Source organism: Sceloporus occidentalis, unplaced genomic scaffold, assembly GCF_023333645.1.
Source record: "Sceloporus occidentalis isolate IW3139 unplaced genomic scaffold, rSceOcc1.0.p SCAF_6, whole genome shotgun sequence".
NCBI lineage: Eukaryota > Metazoa > Chordata > Lepidosauria > Squamata > Phrynosomatidae > Sceloporus > Sceloporus occidentalis.
Genome location: NW_028316986.1, coordinates 134,070,808 through 134,084,634, shown reverse-complemented (window position 1 = coordinate 134,084,634; position 13,827 = coordinate 134,070,808). Strand labels below are relative to the sequence as shown.

Below are 13,827 nucleotides of genomic sequence, written 5' to 3'. Positions count from 1 at the left end.
CCAAGTACTAACCAGGGTTGATCCTGCTCCACAGGCTGCTTAGCTTCCAAGATCAGACAGGATCTGGTCAGCCTTCACGGTACTTAGGCTATATAGCCATTGAGGCTTCCCCACCAGTATTTCTGAAAGCAATTCAGCTGTTGCTAGTTAGTTTTCTTATTATGAATGTAGTTTTAGTCTTTAGTAGTTTCAGCAGTGTAATGGGAAATGAATTGTTCAGAAACACTAGCATGAAGATTGCTGCTTTAGTTAATTTGATGAAAGAGAAAGCACTTTCTTTGGTTACAGTTCTCAAGGTATAAAGTGTGCCAACAACCTTGAGTCAGAAGTCTTGAAATCAAGAGATGATGACTTGCCAAAACTGCCTGGTGAACTGCAAGGATGACTAGGGACTTTGCTGCATCACATCACTTCTGATGAATTTTGATAGTAGCCAATTGTGCTATGTAAATCTTTGCAGAAGGATATTGATATGTGTGTGCCACTCGTTCTGTTGGACCTGTGACATATCCATGAATAGTAATTATAATGTAATAATAAATACACTGGGCCTGCTGTATCAATGGGCATCTCATCTGTGATATTGACCACCTGCAGATCGCCATGTATGCGGAAGTATGTACATATACATCGCTGTCACTGAAAAATATGGGGTGTGATCACCTGCAATTTTTGGCATCTGCAGGGGGCTCCAGAACCAAAGCCTCACTGATATGGAGGGCTCCACTGTACCTATGTTTGAATTGAGCCCCCAAAACAGTTTAGGCTGCAGTCATACCCACTTATTTGGGACTTAGCCCCATTGAATTTCTGAGTTTACATGGATTGTTCTATAATACTTTAAATGATTTCCCATGGAGTTACATGGAGTTGCATCTCTTGATGCAAGATTATTTTTAAAAAATGCAGCATAAAACCGATTCACTTGTCAAGTTCTGCATTACACAAATGTATTGAACATTAGTACATGCAGCTTATTTGTGACTAGATACATGTTCCTGGACTAATTCTAATGGGAAATTGGAAAACCAATATACTGTCTGTTTTTCTTTTATGGCCAGTTTCCCAGGAACTATCGAAGGTTGATCCTAGAATTTTGGAATACCAGTGACACTTTGCTTTTTGTTTACTCAGTGCCAGATTCCTGCTTTTGAAACATTGCCATCTGGTATTCAAAGTTCCTTCAGGCCAAAAACCAGTTGGCTATGTGACATTGTGCAGAGAGGTAGATGACTATTTAAGGAGTAAGCACAATTATTGCTTTCATGCATGTAATTCATTGTACATGTCTTTTATGATGCATGTCTGAAATGTTTGTCAACAGCAGTACTCATCCCTTGTGTTTTCAGAATTTCCCAGCAATCTTCTAGAATTATGAGTTCTAAAAGTGTAGCCAAGATTGTAACCTTGAGAGGTTGAAAACATTTTGGATATTTAAAAAGATTGTTGGATTGCCAACATTTCACTAATACTAGGTAACAACCCTTCTGTCTGTATGCCCAGTTCCTGAGGGTGTGAACAGAGGTGAGCGGGATTTCAGTGTGCCTTCAGGACTGGTTATGGGACAGATGGTTTTGGTGGATGACCTACACCAAGAACTGGGTGAGTGGATCCCTTTTGGTTCTGCTAGACTTCTGGGTGACTCAGTTTGATTGACCATGATGTCCTGGTTGAAGGCACTGCTTTATGCTAGCTCCATCCTTTCTTGGAAGGCTCTTGGGAATACCGTTCAGTGCTTTGGCCATTGGCCTGCACCAGTCCCACAAGGGTCCATTTTGCCCTTCATGTTCTTTAACACATACTTGAATCTGCTGAATGGTTTTCAGAGTTTTTATTTAGATGTATTTAATATTTAGATGACACCCATCTATTTCTCTCTTTCATCTAATTTTATCTGAGGAAGTTGTTTTGGTTGTAAAGCAATGTTTGCCATCAGGAATGGATTAGATCAGGTTGAATAAATTGAAACAAGGTGCTCATGATGATTCAAAAGACAGAGTGGAGAATAGGTGTCCAGCCTTTTGCATTTGGGGTGTTTTAGAGTCAGCCTTGAGCCTAGCCTTTAATGTCAGCCAGCATCTCATTTCAACGTGGCTCACTAGCTGTTGCTATTCCTGCAGTGTCTGATTTGGCCAGAGTGATGCATGGTAGAGCGATATGAGCGTTGGACAAGGATTCTGGGAGACCAGGGTTTGAATGCCCGGTCAGCCAAGCAAACACACTAGGTGACCTTGGCAAATCACTCTCTCAGAGGAAAGCAAAGGCAAACTCTGGAGAAATCTTGCTGAGAAAACCCTGTGATAGGCTTACCTTAAGGTCGCCATAAAAAATGAAGGCACACAACAACATTGTGAGGCTGCATTTGGCAGGTGCTGGAAGACCCAAAGAGCTGCAGCCAGACGATTGGGATTGGTTGTGAAAAACACCAAACTCCCTTGGCACTACAGCTCCACTCACTTGCCTGTTTTTGGCTATTTATTACAAGGGTAGGTTATGACCAATAAAGCTTCACATATTTTGGGTCAAGGCTATCTAAAGGGCATATTTTTAAGTCTTGCCTCAGAAGCATGTCTGATAGGGACATGGAAGAGCATGTTTGGTGGCTGCTTCTAGACTGTCACTAAGAAAGAGACTGGACTGCCTTCTTCCACATGTTTTCATCAGCTAGTGAAGAAAATTTCTTACTCTAACAGACGTTGAGGGGCTGTTTAATGTTATTTTTGTTTTTAATCTGTTTTACTTTTTCTATGCTGATTTGAGTCCCAGTTATAGAGCAAAAGGCAAATGGGGTGGAAAATGATGATTCCCATGGATTCTAACATTTTCCAGTGTTTCACCCTTTGTGTATGTAGGACCTTGCTACATTGCTTCAGGACTAGTAGTTAATCATTCCACATGTTTCTTGGGCCTTTACTAAATATTCTGTGTGCCTTAGTCTTGAATGTGGAGTGCCTCCAAGGGACTTGCTGTTGTGTCCTGTCAAGTGATCCTATGGTAGGGTTTGCTGGGACAGAAAGTGTGTGACTTGCCCAAGGTAACGTGGTGGTTTTCCATGGCTGAGCAGGGAATTGAATCTTGGTCTCCAGAGCTTGTAGTCCAATGCTCAAACCACTATGCTGGCTCTTGGGATTGCTATAGTTCTACCCAAAAGTCCCCACAATTGTTTTTTCCCTCTCGTTTTTGTTAAGGCTTTATTTTTTCCAGGAATGTTCTCTCTTCTAAGAATATAAAAGAACCTTGGACTTTAACTAGAGTCTTGCTTATTGTTAAATGATTGTTTGGTCTTTTTTCTCTCTAGAGCTAGCATGCTGTAGTGGTTTGAGCATTGGACTACAACTCCCCACTGAGCCATGGAAACCCTCTGGATGACCTTGAGCAAGTCACACACTCTCAGCCTCAAAGGAAGGTCAGGGCAAACCCTTTTGAACAAATTCTAAGAAAACCCTGTGATAGAATCACCAGAAATGACTGGAATTTATACAGTATCCCCTCCCCCTTTCTGTCCACAGTGGGTGATCAAAGAACTTCAGTGTTTGGGTATCTGAAATGGAAAAGGAAAGATACATGCATCATGAACTTGTCATCTTTCCCAGAACGATTGCCAAAAGAAACTCTTTGAATTCAGCTTGCTGATGTGTTTTTAGGCTTTCTCAGTGGGAACTGTCAAGATGCATTTTTCAGTAAAAAAAACATTTTTGTAATAAAAAGATCTTTTTCAGGGTAGGGTCCTCATAAAGCTGATAGTTTTCATAACACTCCAGTTATAAAATGGATAATTCATAATCTAAAATAATTCATACTATAAAATCAAACATGAAAAAGTTCATGATGGCATTGTGAGAAGTTTCAGATCTGCTGAAGTTTTTAATAAATCTACTGGGAACTCTGCTATTTTGCAGAACTCTGGAGCCCTTTACATAGTTGTCCTTTGGCCCTACCTTGTTAATAAAATCACTAGGCTCTACATCAAGAATCTAGTATGTAATTTGATTCTTGGCACATGGGAGGTCTCAGTAATCTTATTGTGTGGTCCTATGCCTTGGCCGTTGTGTATCTCAAAAATCATGTTTATGTGGCTGCAGTGGCACACTGCACACCAAAGGCTCCCTACCATAAATCACTTCGGGAGCAATTTTGATTTCAAAACATTGGAGGGGGAGACCCCAAACAAGTAAAGATGCCCCTAAGAAATTAAGAATGACAGAACAGGTCTATGTTTTGTCTGCCCTATCAACACTTCCTAATTTCCTATTTACAGTCGGCCCTTCTTATACACAGATTTTTTATACACGGATTCAAGCATCCACGGTTTGAAAATGTTCCAAAAAAAAGTATAAATTTCAAATATCAAGCCTTGATTTTCCATTTTTATAAGGGACACCATTTTGCTATGTCATTATATTTAATGAGACTTGAGCATCCACGGATTTTGTTATCCATGGGGGATCTTGGAACCAAACTCCGGCATATAACAAGGGTGCACTGTACATTGGAAAATCTTGGGTTCTTTGCTTTCTTTTTCCCACTCCCGTTTTCTGAGAAGAGTTAGGCCTAGGCTTGACATATCATTGATGGATGGTACACTGCAGTGCAGTCTTCAAAAGCCGAGGAGTAAAATAATCTTATCACATTCTGAACATAAGATAGAATTCTTGACTGTTGCCATTTTCCGGAATCTTTTCTTAGTGTTGAGTGTCCACTGGCTCTTTGTGATCTGCTTTTATTTATTTATTTACAGTATTTGTACCTTGCCCATTAGCCAAAAAGGCTCTCAGAATGGTTTACAAATTTGTTAATTTGACCATTCCCTGTCCTCAAGTTTCTAATCTATAAAGATGCTGAAACAAGGAAAAGGGATGGCGATATGGGGAAGGGAGTAGGTCCAGTAAATACTGGCTGCTCTTGACCACGATTGTATGAAAGACTTTCAAACGATGTTGCACAGATCCCTTCATTGAAGCAGAATTGCCTGGCATTTTGCATTATCAGGAGTTTGCGTTAATGCAATGCAACTTCAAATGGCGGGACATTAGCACTGCGATCTGAAAGCCTTTAATGGTATCGCAATCAAAGACAGAATAAGGATGGAGGCATGATCCTGTCCTTATCTCTGTGTGATAATGCCCTGAGAGAGAGTGACTTGCCCAAAGTCACACAGTGGGTTTCCATAGCCAAACTGGTATTAGAACCCTGGTCTCCAGAGTCATAATCCAATGCTCAAACCACTACAAGATATATGCCATAATAAATGTTTTATTAGTCCTTAATGTGCCACAAAATGGTTCTTTGTTTCTCTCTCTTTTTCTTCTTCCTGAAATGAAGTACTATGATGATGCCTTTGCAAACAAATATATGTGGTTTCATTATAGTGAGGTGAATTATAAAGACCATGGGCCTTTTCACACTAAACAATTATTACACTATAATTCTATTAAACTGTCATGGCTGGATCCTATGGGATTCTGGGCTTTGTAGTTTGGTGATGAGGTATTAGAGAAACTTTCTAGCTAAGAATTTCTCTTTAAACTGCAAATCCCAGAATTCCACACAATGTTGCCAGAGCAGTTAAAGTGGAATCATAGTGTATAACTTTGTAATGTGAAAGGATCTTATCTGTGTTCATCTGTTATGGTAGTGTAGTCTTTTCATTTTACTGTGTTTAAGAGGAGAGAGATGAAACAAAGTGTGTGTGTTGGGGAGAGTTGTCTTAAAACTCATGTTTATCTACAGATCTAATAATGGTGTTCTGGGATCAAATAATAGTTTCCCCAAACATTTCATGCTTTATTTTTAGATGGCCACAGCAAGAGTTTTCAGTACAATCCAGAGCTCCCAAGATAATTCACATGACGCACATATAAGCACACTGGGATATACAAGGGCACTTTTCATAGGATTTTCCCCATAGTGGCCCCAGTAGTAGTATTAAAAAATTCTTTTGCATGGAAGATGAAAAGAGATACACTTGGTCTAAGTCCTCCCAAGGGTGATGGTAAAGTGCATATGAAGATCTGATAATCTGTGTTTTCTTCTCATTTTAATTGCTTTGAGGATCAGATATGATTTTAAAAAATAGGTTTTATTATTGCATGAAAGTAGAGCCTAACTGACCGTTATTCCTCTATGATGTTTTCTAGTGGCCATACTAAATTTGACAACTTTTGTTATTTTAATGTTCATTTGTAAGTGAATGCTATAACACATTTGTTTTGCCCCTATGAGAGAGGGATAGTAACATGGGGCTGAAACACATAAATGTATCACGAAAATTATTGTGAATTTTCAAACATTTGTATCAGTGCTTAATTGTCTTCACTTTCCTTTGCAAATTTGCATCTATTCTCCCTCCCTCTGCTGAAAATGTGCAACCATGAGAATCCATGAAAAGCAGGTGGATGCAACATGTTTAATAATGTGCATCCTCATAGATACGTTCGGATACTCCGGTAAAACACACAAATCCTTTTTCAGCAGTTTATGCAGTTCCCCCTTTTGAATTCCTCTGAATCATGTGTGACCAGATTGCAGTCTATTCAGTTCAAATCCCATGGATTAGGATGCAGATTTAGTCATACTGAGGGTTTTGAAACTGATGGGTCAATTCTTTGTCAAACCACATAGCATATTATGCTATTCCTTTGACACACTTGTTCAATAAATATCCAAAGTATGATGTCCCTGGACTATCACTTCACTTCCTCCTCTTTCTAGCATTGGAAGGAGGTATGTAAATTAGTGTGACCCCTTCTCAGGTTGCAGCCACACTGCAGAAATAATCCAGTTAGACACTACTTCAACTGCCAAGGCACAGTGCTATGAAATTCTGGGAATTGTAGTTTGTTTCAGCACCCAAGCACTCGGACCGAGAAGGCTGAATGTCTCACAAAAGTGCAGTTCCAGAATTCCATAGGATTGAGCCATGACAGTTCAAGTGTTGTCAAACTGGAGTATTTCTCCAGTGAGGATACAGCTTCAGTTAGCCTGTATTCAATACCATCCTGGTGATACTCTTCTTAAGAGGAGGAGACCGAGGAGAATGTGAGGTGAAAAGGCAAAGATTTGCACTGCAGCTGATTTGTCTCTTCTGCTGTTCACCCTGTTTTTATTGGAGAAAGCAGCATGGATATCCTTGCAGTGTGCCATCAAGAGTATGGCAATATCAATATTGCCTTTTTCTGGTGGCAGGAAGCAATGGTTTTCATATGAGGTCATGACTGTGGGAGAGTACATGAATGTGAAGTCAAAGGCTTTCATTGCTGGCAGGCATAGTTTTTTGTGGTTTTTTCAGGATATGTGGCCATGTAGAAAAATTTGTTCCTGACATTTTGCCAGCATCTGTGGTTGGCATCTTCAGAGAAATGAACATGAATGTGGCAGGGGGTTGGACTGGATGGCCCTTGTGGTCTCTTCCAACTCTATGATTCTATGATTGCATATCATACAGTTGCTTGGATATGGGCATGAGGTGTCAAGCTGTAATTGTATTTTACTTGTGCTTCCACCCTCCTCCATTTACTGCTTCATCTCTTCTCTCTCACTCATACATTTTCCTTCCCGTTAAGTAGGAAATGGCAGAATAGCTTTTGTTGTCTTTCAAATGGCAGAGATACAGTGGACCCTTGTTATACTCTGGTGTTTGGTTCCAAGATCCCCCGTGTATAACAAAATCCGTGTATGCTCAAGTCCCATTGAATATAATGACATAGCAAAATGGTGTCCCCTATAAAAAATGGAAAATCAAGGTTTGATAATTGAAATTTATACTTTTTTTGAACATTTTCAAACCGTGTATGCTTGAATCCGTGTATAACAAATCCGTGTATAAGAAGGGCTGACTGTATAAGCATACTATGACTGAGCTATTCCATTCTGTAAGAGAACACTTTGACAATGCAACTTGGGGTGCATCCACACTACACAATTTTACTGCTTTGATACCATTATAATTGCTACAGCTCCATCCTATAGAATCCTAGAATTTCATGAGGTACTTAGACTTTTCTGCTGGAGAGCTCTGATTCTATGGTTCAAAAGAGTGTGCTAGAGAATAATGACTCCATCACCAAACTTCAAATCACAGCATTTCATAGAATGCAGCTATGGTAATCAAAGGAGTATCAAACTATTATAACTGCAGTATAGATACAGCCCTGTACCAGAGTGAGAAAAGGTAATGCAATAAACTACAATTGATTTCTAATGGAGCTGTAGCTGTCTGCTTATATGAATCCTGAAACATCTGTAGAAGAGTCAGTACTCTTCAGGTAGGATAAGGTAACAGCCACAGTGAGTATGGTATAGTGATAGTCTAGGATTCCAGGAGATCGAGGTGCAAATCGACTGGATGACCTCGAGCAAGTCCCATTCTCAGCCTCAGAGGAAGGCAATGGCCACGCTTCTCTGAATAAAGCTTCCAAGAAAAAAAATCCTATGATAGGGTCACCATACGTTGGTGTCGATTTGAAGACACACAGTAAAATCAAAAGTGATAATGTCCTGGGCTGTACCAGTTCAAATGTTGTCTGTTATGATCATATTAAAACACACACACACACACACATATACCAAGTCCTTGTGAGTAGTGAACCAAACAGAGGAGAGAACTATGCTATATCTTTCAATTGTACCATTTCTTCTGGGACTGCTTTGCGAAGGAATAGTTAACATCTTGAGTGGGATCTGAATCACATACCCTCCAACCATCCTGATTTGGCAGAGATAGTCCCAATAAATCTTCTGTTGTCTCAGCTGCTTTTAAAATGTCCCAGTTTCTCTCTCATCCTCTCATTCCCTCTCTTGTACTTTGCTTACTTCAATTGCTGCAAATTGTGTTCAAAGTGCAAGAGTAACTTGCACTCAGTTAACTCAGTAGTTGGGAGAAGACAGGAGGGGGGGGTGAATTTTGCCCTTCTTGGTAAGCTCAGACTAAAGCAAACTGCTGCAGCTCATCCCAGGTCCTGCGTTCTTCTTTATTAATAATGTTTGCCATCTTGACCATGCATGTCCCATTTCTCATCTGCTAAATGTTGAAGGGTCTAGATGAATTTACCACTTGGGAGTGTGTGAGACGTAGGATGTATCCCTGTTGCATTGGAATTTTGCCGAAAGTGCTGTTAATTCTGATCAATTGAGCTGAAAGTTAAACCAAGAAAGCTGTACCTTTGCTCTAGTCATGGAACCGTCTAACTAAAAAGATTGTATGTACAGCGCTGTGTAAATTTACAGCACTTCATAAATAAAGGTTAATAATAATAATAATAATAGTCACTAGAATCTACTGGGATCCTGTTTATGTTACCGCAATAGGCCAAGCTTTAAACAGTTAACAGCCGGATTCTCTTCCTGGGAAGGAGAGTTGTGAACAGAGAGGCATTCTGCATTCCCCAAAAAGTGCCTTGCCAAAAGAAGCAGCTTACATCATGGGCTGCAGCAGAGTTCCCACACATTTAGTTCCTAATTACTGTCCGGCTGGACAGCTGAGCTGTTTCAAACAGGAAGCTGTTTATAGATAACGCTTCTGCAACTGTTGGGCCTGATTCGCTGGATGCTGAAGACAAGTCCGCTTCAAATTAAAAACCATCAGGCTTTTGTAAATAGTCGCAATGAGGCTCATTTGTGTGGCATCTCTTCAGACAGAGGTTGTGCTACAGTGTCTGTTTTTCCAGCCATCATAAAGGTAAGTGATGCTTCAAAAACTTTGGAAGAGCAGATAGAGGGTAGGCTGGGGACTTGCGTAGTGGATCGTGAGTTGTTAGTCACAGCTACCTTTAGCTGTGACTAGCAGCTGCAAGGTTTTTAAATGTGGAAGTTGGGTACAAGGATTTACTGTTCAGAACAGGACTGAAACTCAGCTTGGAAATTTTACTTTGGGGGACTGCAACTCCCAGAATCCCCAACCAATGCAACCAGTGACCATGGGAATTGTGGTACAAAATTTCCACGCTCTCACATTGTTGCCTGAAGCAAAATTCACCAGATACTGAAGGATGATGCATTATTTTTAAAATTAAAAATATATTAAACTTTAGAAATGGATTTCAGATTTCCCCCCTTCTTCTTCCAGGGTAATAATATATGGCTGTTTTCTAGTTTTAGTTCTGTCATCTTTAAAACAGCACAAGCATTGCAGTGGCTTTACAAAATACTGCAGGTTCAGTGTCCCTTATCTGGAAATCCGAAATACTTCAAAATCCAAAATTGTGCACATGGATGGCTGATACCTTTGTTTTCTGATGGTTCAATGTATGCAAAATTTGTTTCCTGCACAAAATTATTTAAAATGTTTTATAAAATTGCCTCCAGGCTATTTGTATAAGGTGTATATGAAATAAATTTCACGTTTAGACTTGGGTCCCATCTCCAATATATCTTATTATGGATATGCAAATGTATATTAGTTATCTTATGTATATGCAGATACTGGCATTCCAGAATCTGAGAAAAACCCAAAATACAAAACACTTCTTGTCCCAAACATGTTAGATAAGGAATACCCAATGTGTAGTTTACTGTCTCCTATGAAGAGTGTGAAGTGAGCATGAGGAAATGGATGAGTTGTCAATCTTTGGAAACTGGGAAGATGTTCTGACTCTGTGTAACAGCAGCAGCAAGAAAACCAATCCTACTCTCCCTTTCTGCTGCTGAAATGAAGACATGACAGCCCATCGATTGTTGTGTGGAAAGTTTCTGAGCTTCGTTCAGTTGTGAAGTACTACTCAAAACAAATTTGTTTGTTGAAATCCCTTAGTTCAAAAAATAATTTTTGTAAGTGGGCCTGGTTAGTGGACATCTGGGATTTAGCAAAAATGCAACTCCGGAGCTGGAAATCTGCCAATTCCCAGTCACTTAAACTAGTTATGGGTCCACTTGCTTGGCCACATGTGTCTCAGTGTTCGTCTTGAAATGTGGGAGGGTAAGTTGGAAGTTGCCTGTTGACTTTTTCTGCCACTGAGATGTCTGTTACCAGGGCAAGTATTTTAAGCGTCAGGCACTACTAGGTATTTAATGGTCTTAAATCCAATGCAGTAATTGTCTCCCTATTCAATAATCTGCTGAATCTATATAACTGAAGGACATCAAAGCAGTCTTCAAAAAGTAATAGCACAGTTTTCCATACAAAAGATCCTTTGGCCAGGAATGAAAAATAAATAATATGTGATTCCTCAGCTTAAAATCAAGTTTCAACCTTGAAACTTGTTCCAGTGCAGAATATAAACCTGAATGCATTCAAGGTTTCATCAAGAGCAAGCTGTCACACTGGTAGTGAAGTCCCTAGAAATATAGGATTAGGGAATTGGACCTTAAAGATAAAAGCTTGGTGCTTTGAATCTTGGCACACTGACTCCTTCTCCATTCATCAAGATTTGTGTTTACATCTGTTCATTTGAATGGACTGAGCCAGGTCCCATCTTATCTCTGCATTTCCTGTCTTTTCTGTAATAATCTTCCCATTTGTCTTTCTGCCCCAGTTTTGGGTGCACAGATTAATCCTGTTTCTCCAGATATACTAAATCCTATTTCATTTTACAGTTACATTTAGTTGTCATTCGGCGGTGTTGTAAAGACCATTAGATACAGGCACCAAATATGTTTTATATTGTTCTCTCTCTTGTAATGTTGTCGTAGGTTATCTGCAACCACATTTTCTTAGCTTGACTAATTAACTTCTCTGCACAACCTTTTGGATATCCAAGCTATCTAAAATTTGGATTCTGATGATTGATTTTTCCTCATATGGGGAAACAGATCTATCACTGAAGGAGGCATCACCTTGTTTAACTCCCTGTGATCCTCAACCCCTGTCTCAGTAGACAGTCCTTGGGTGTACTGTACAGGTATACTTCAGTTAACAAAGCAGGCGTGTTCCTGAACATTATGTCTTGGACAGAAAATTTGATACCAGAACAGAAATAATAATTTTTAAACCAAAATTTAAGAATATGCACTTAACAAATGAGACAACCAGGTCAGGTAAGACTTGCATAAATAAAAAATATTTTTATGCCTTCTAGAGACCACTTCAAATCTTACTTGGAAATGTATTCAGGGATGATTTTTTTAAATTTCACCAGCCTCCACTTTTCTTACGATTTCCACTTTTGGTGACCATACTTTTTAAATGCTTTTTTTAACATGCTGGTAGGGCAAGTGTATCTGCTTTCCCCTTTTCTCTTTGGGGCTGTCCGCACTGCAGAAACAATCCAGTTTGACTGGGAATAGTAGTTTTGTCAGACATATAGCTTTCTCACTTAGAGAGCTCTGGTGCCACAACAAACTACAGTTTCCAGAATTCCGCAGTACTGAGCTATGGCAGTTAGAGTGGTGTGAAACTGGATTATTTCTGCAGTGTGGATGCAGCCTTTGTTTGCTGTTCAGGCAAACACAGTAAGGGATTCTGGAGGCAGCTGTTGTTTGTCCTGCCTGTAGCAGGCAGGCAGACACAACTGCAATAGGATTAGCTAGACCAGAATACTGTTTTTTCTCACCTCCAGCTTTATTGCGTTGTTTACTGCAGATACCAGCTGCAACCCAGCTCCAAACGTTTGTGTTTCTCCAGCCTTCCAATGCCAATGCAGCTAAAAATACTTCCAGCTAGACAGAACATGAGGTGAAAAAGGAGCCTGAGAGGGTGTAAAGAGACTTTGTAAAAAGAACCTTCTTTGTTATAGGCTTTGTTAACTGAGTTATGCCTATTCTATATTAGCTGAATGCGTATCAGTTTTGAAAGGAGAAAAGCAGTAAAGACAGTTCTGGCCTTCTCTCTTCAGGGAACTTAACCTCCATTCTCTTGCCATCTTTGAGGTTAGCGCCTTAACCCTATCAGAAGGGACATTTTGATCCACCAGAATAATGCTTTTTTGCAAAATCGACACAGAACATGACCTGGAAAGTAGGCATTGTGCAACATTATCAGCAGCCTAATTGTAAATTGTGCACCCAAGTTGTAGATATGTACAGTTGTTTTAGGTTTTTTACAGCCAAAACCCAAAAAGGATTTTTTAAAAAAATGCCCCAAGAAATCTACTGCTTTTTGACACTGGAATAAATTTTGTCCTTGGTAATGTAATGTATTGGAGCAAGAACAACAGAAATTTCCATCCTGTGTTTTGGCAAGCCATGATGCAGAGAGGTGGTTGACACTGAAGCTGGCCCCATATGGAGGAATGGAGAGGACTGGAATTTTCCTTGGGTCAAGAAACATAAGGCATCTATAGGGAGGCCTAACTACAGCCCTAAATCTAACTCTAGCCCTCAGTACTTTAGCATTCTCATGGGAGTCAGAAAATATCCCCAAATTCACTCACTGTATGCATGTTTTTTTTTTAATTGGTTTGTTTTAAAATCTGGGTACATGAACACTTTCCTCCCCAGAGTTCTATCAAACAATTCTTTGTGGAGGATTGTTGCGGAGGCAGTCAGGATTTCAATGTCTGTCTGTCTCTGTGTCTCTGTGTGTGTCTCTGTGTTTGTGTTTATTGGCATGCCTTCTCATGCCCCCAAGGCTTACATTTTTAAATTGGGGAAATTCTCTTATCCTGGAAAGCAAAAAAGGCAGCGAAAAAGCAATGGGTATTCCGTCTTTTCAAAGCCCTCTCTCCCATATATTTCTACTTGGAATCTCTTTCTAGACTGCTTTCTTTCCCCTCATTTGAACTCTCCTGGGGGTTTTGAAAATGCAACTCAAGCTTCCCAAGGGGAATTGTGAGCTGACCTCTCCCACCATATGCATTGACTGGCCTGCTTGCCAGCCTTTTCCTTCCCATCTATGGGCTGATGGTCTCCCATCATGAGGCCCTCTTTTTCTCTTTTCTTTCCTTCCCTCAAGAT

At 39.9% G+C, this 13,827-nt stretch overlaps 1 protein-coding gene across 2 annotated transcripts in view; it reads left to right on the top strand.

The window, feature by feature from the left end:
* The first annotated feature begins 9,595 nt into the window (after positions 1-9,595).
* The window catches only part of LOC149311416 (collectin-11), a 30,080-nt gene continuing 25,848 nt past the window's right edge, over positions 9,596-13,827 (top strand). For both annotated transcript variants that reach the window (XM_089531016.1, XM_089531015.1), the window contains exon 1: positions 9,596-9,676. The gene's annotated coding sequence lies outside the window, so the exon portion shown is untranslated. The remainder of the gene's footprint in view (positions 9,677-13,827) is intronic.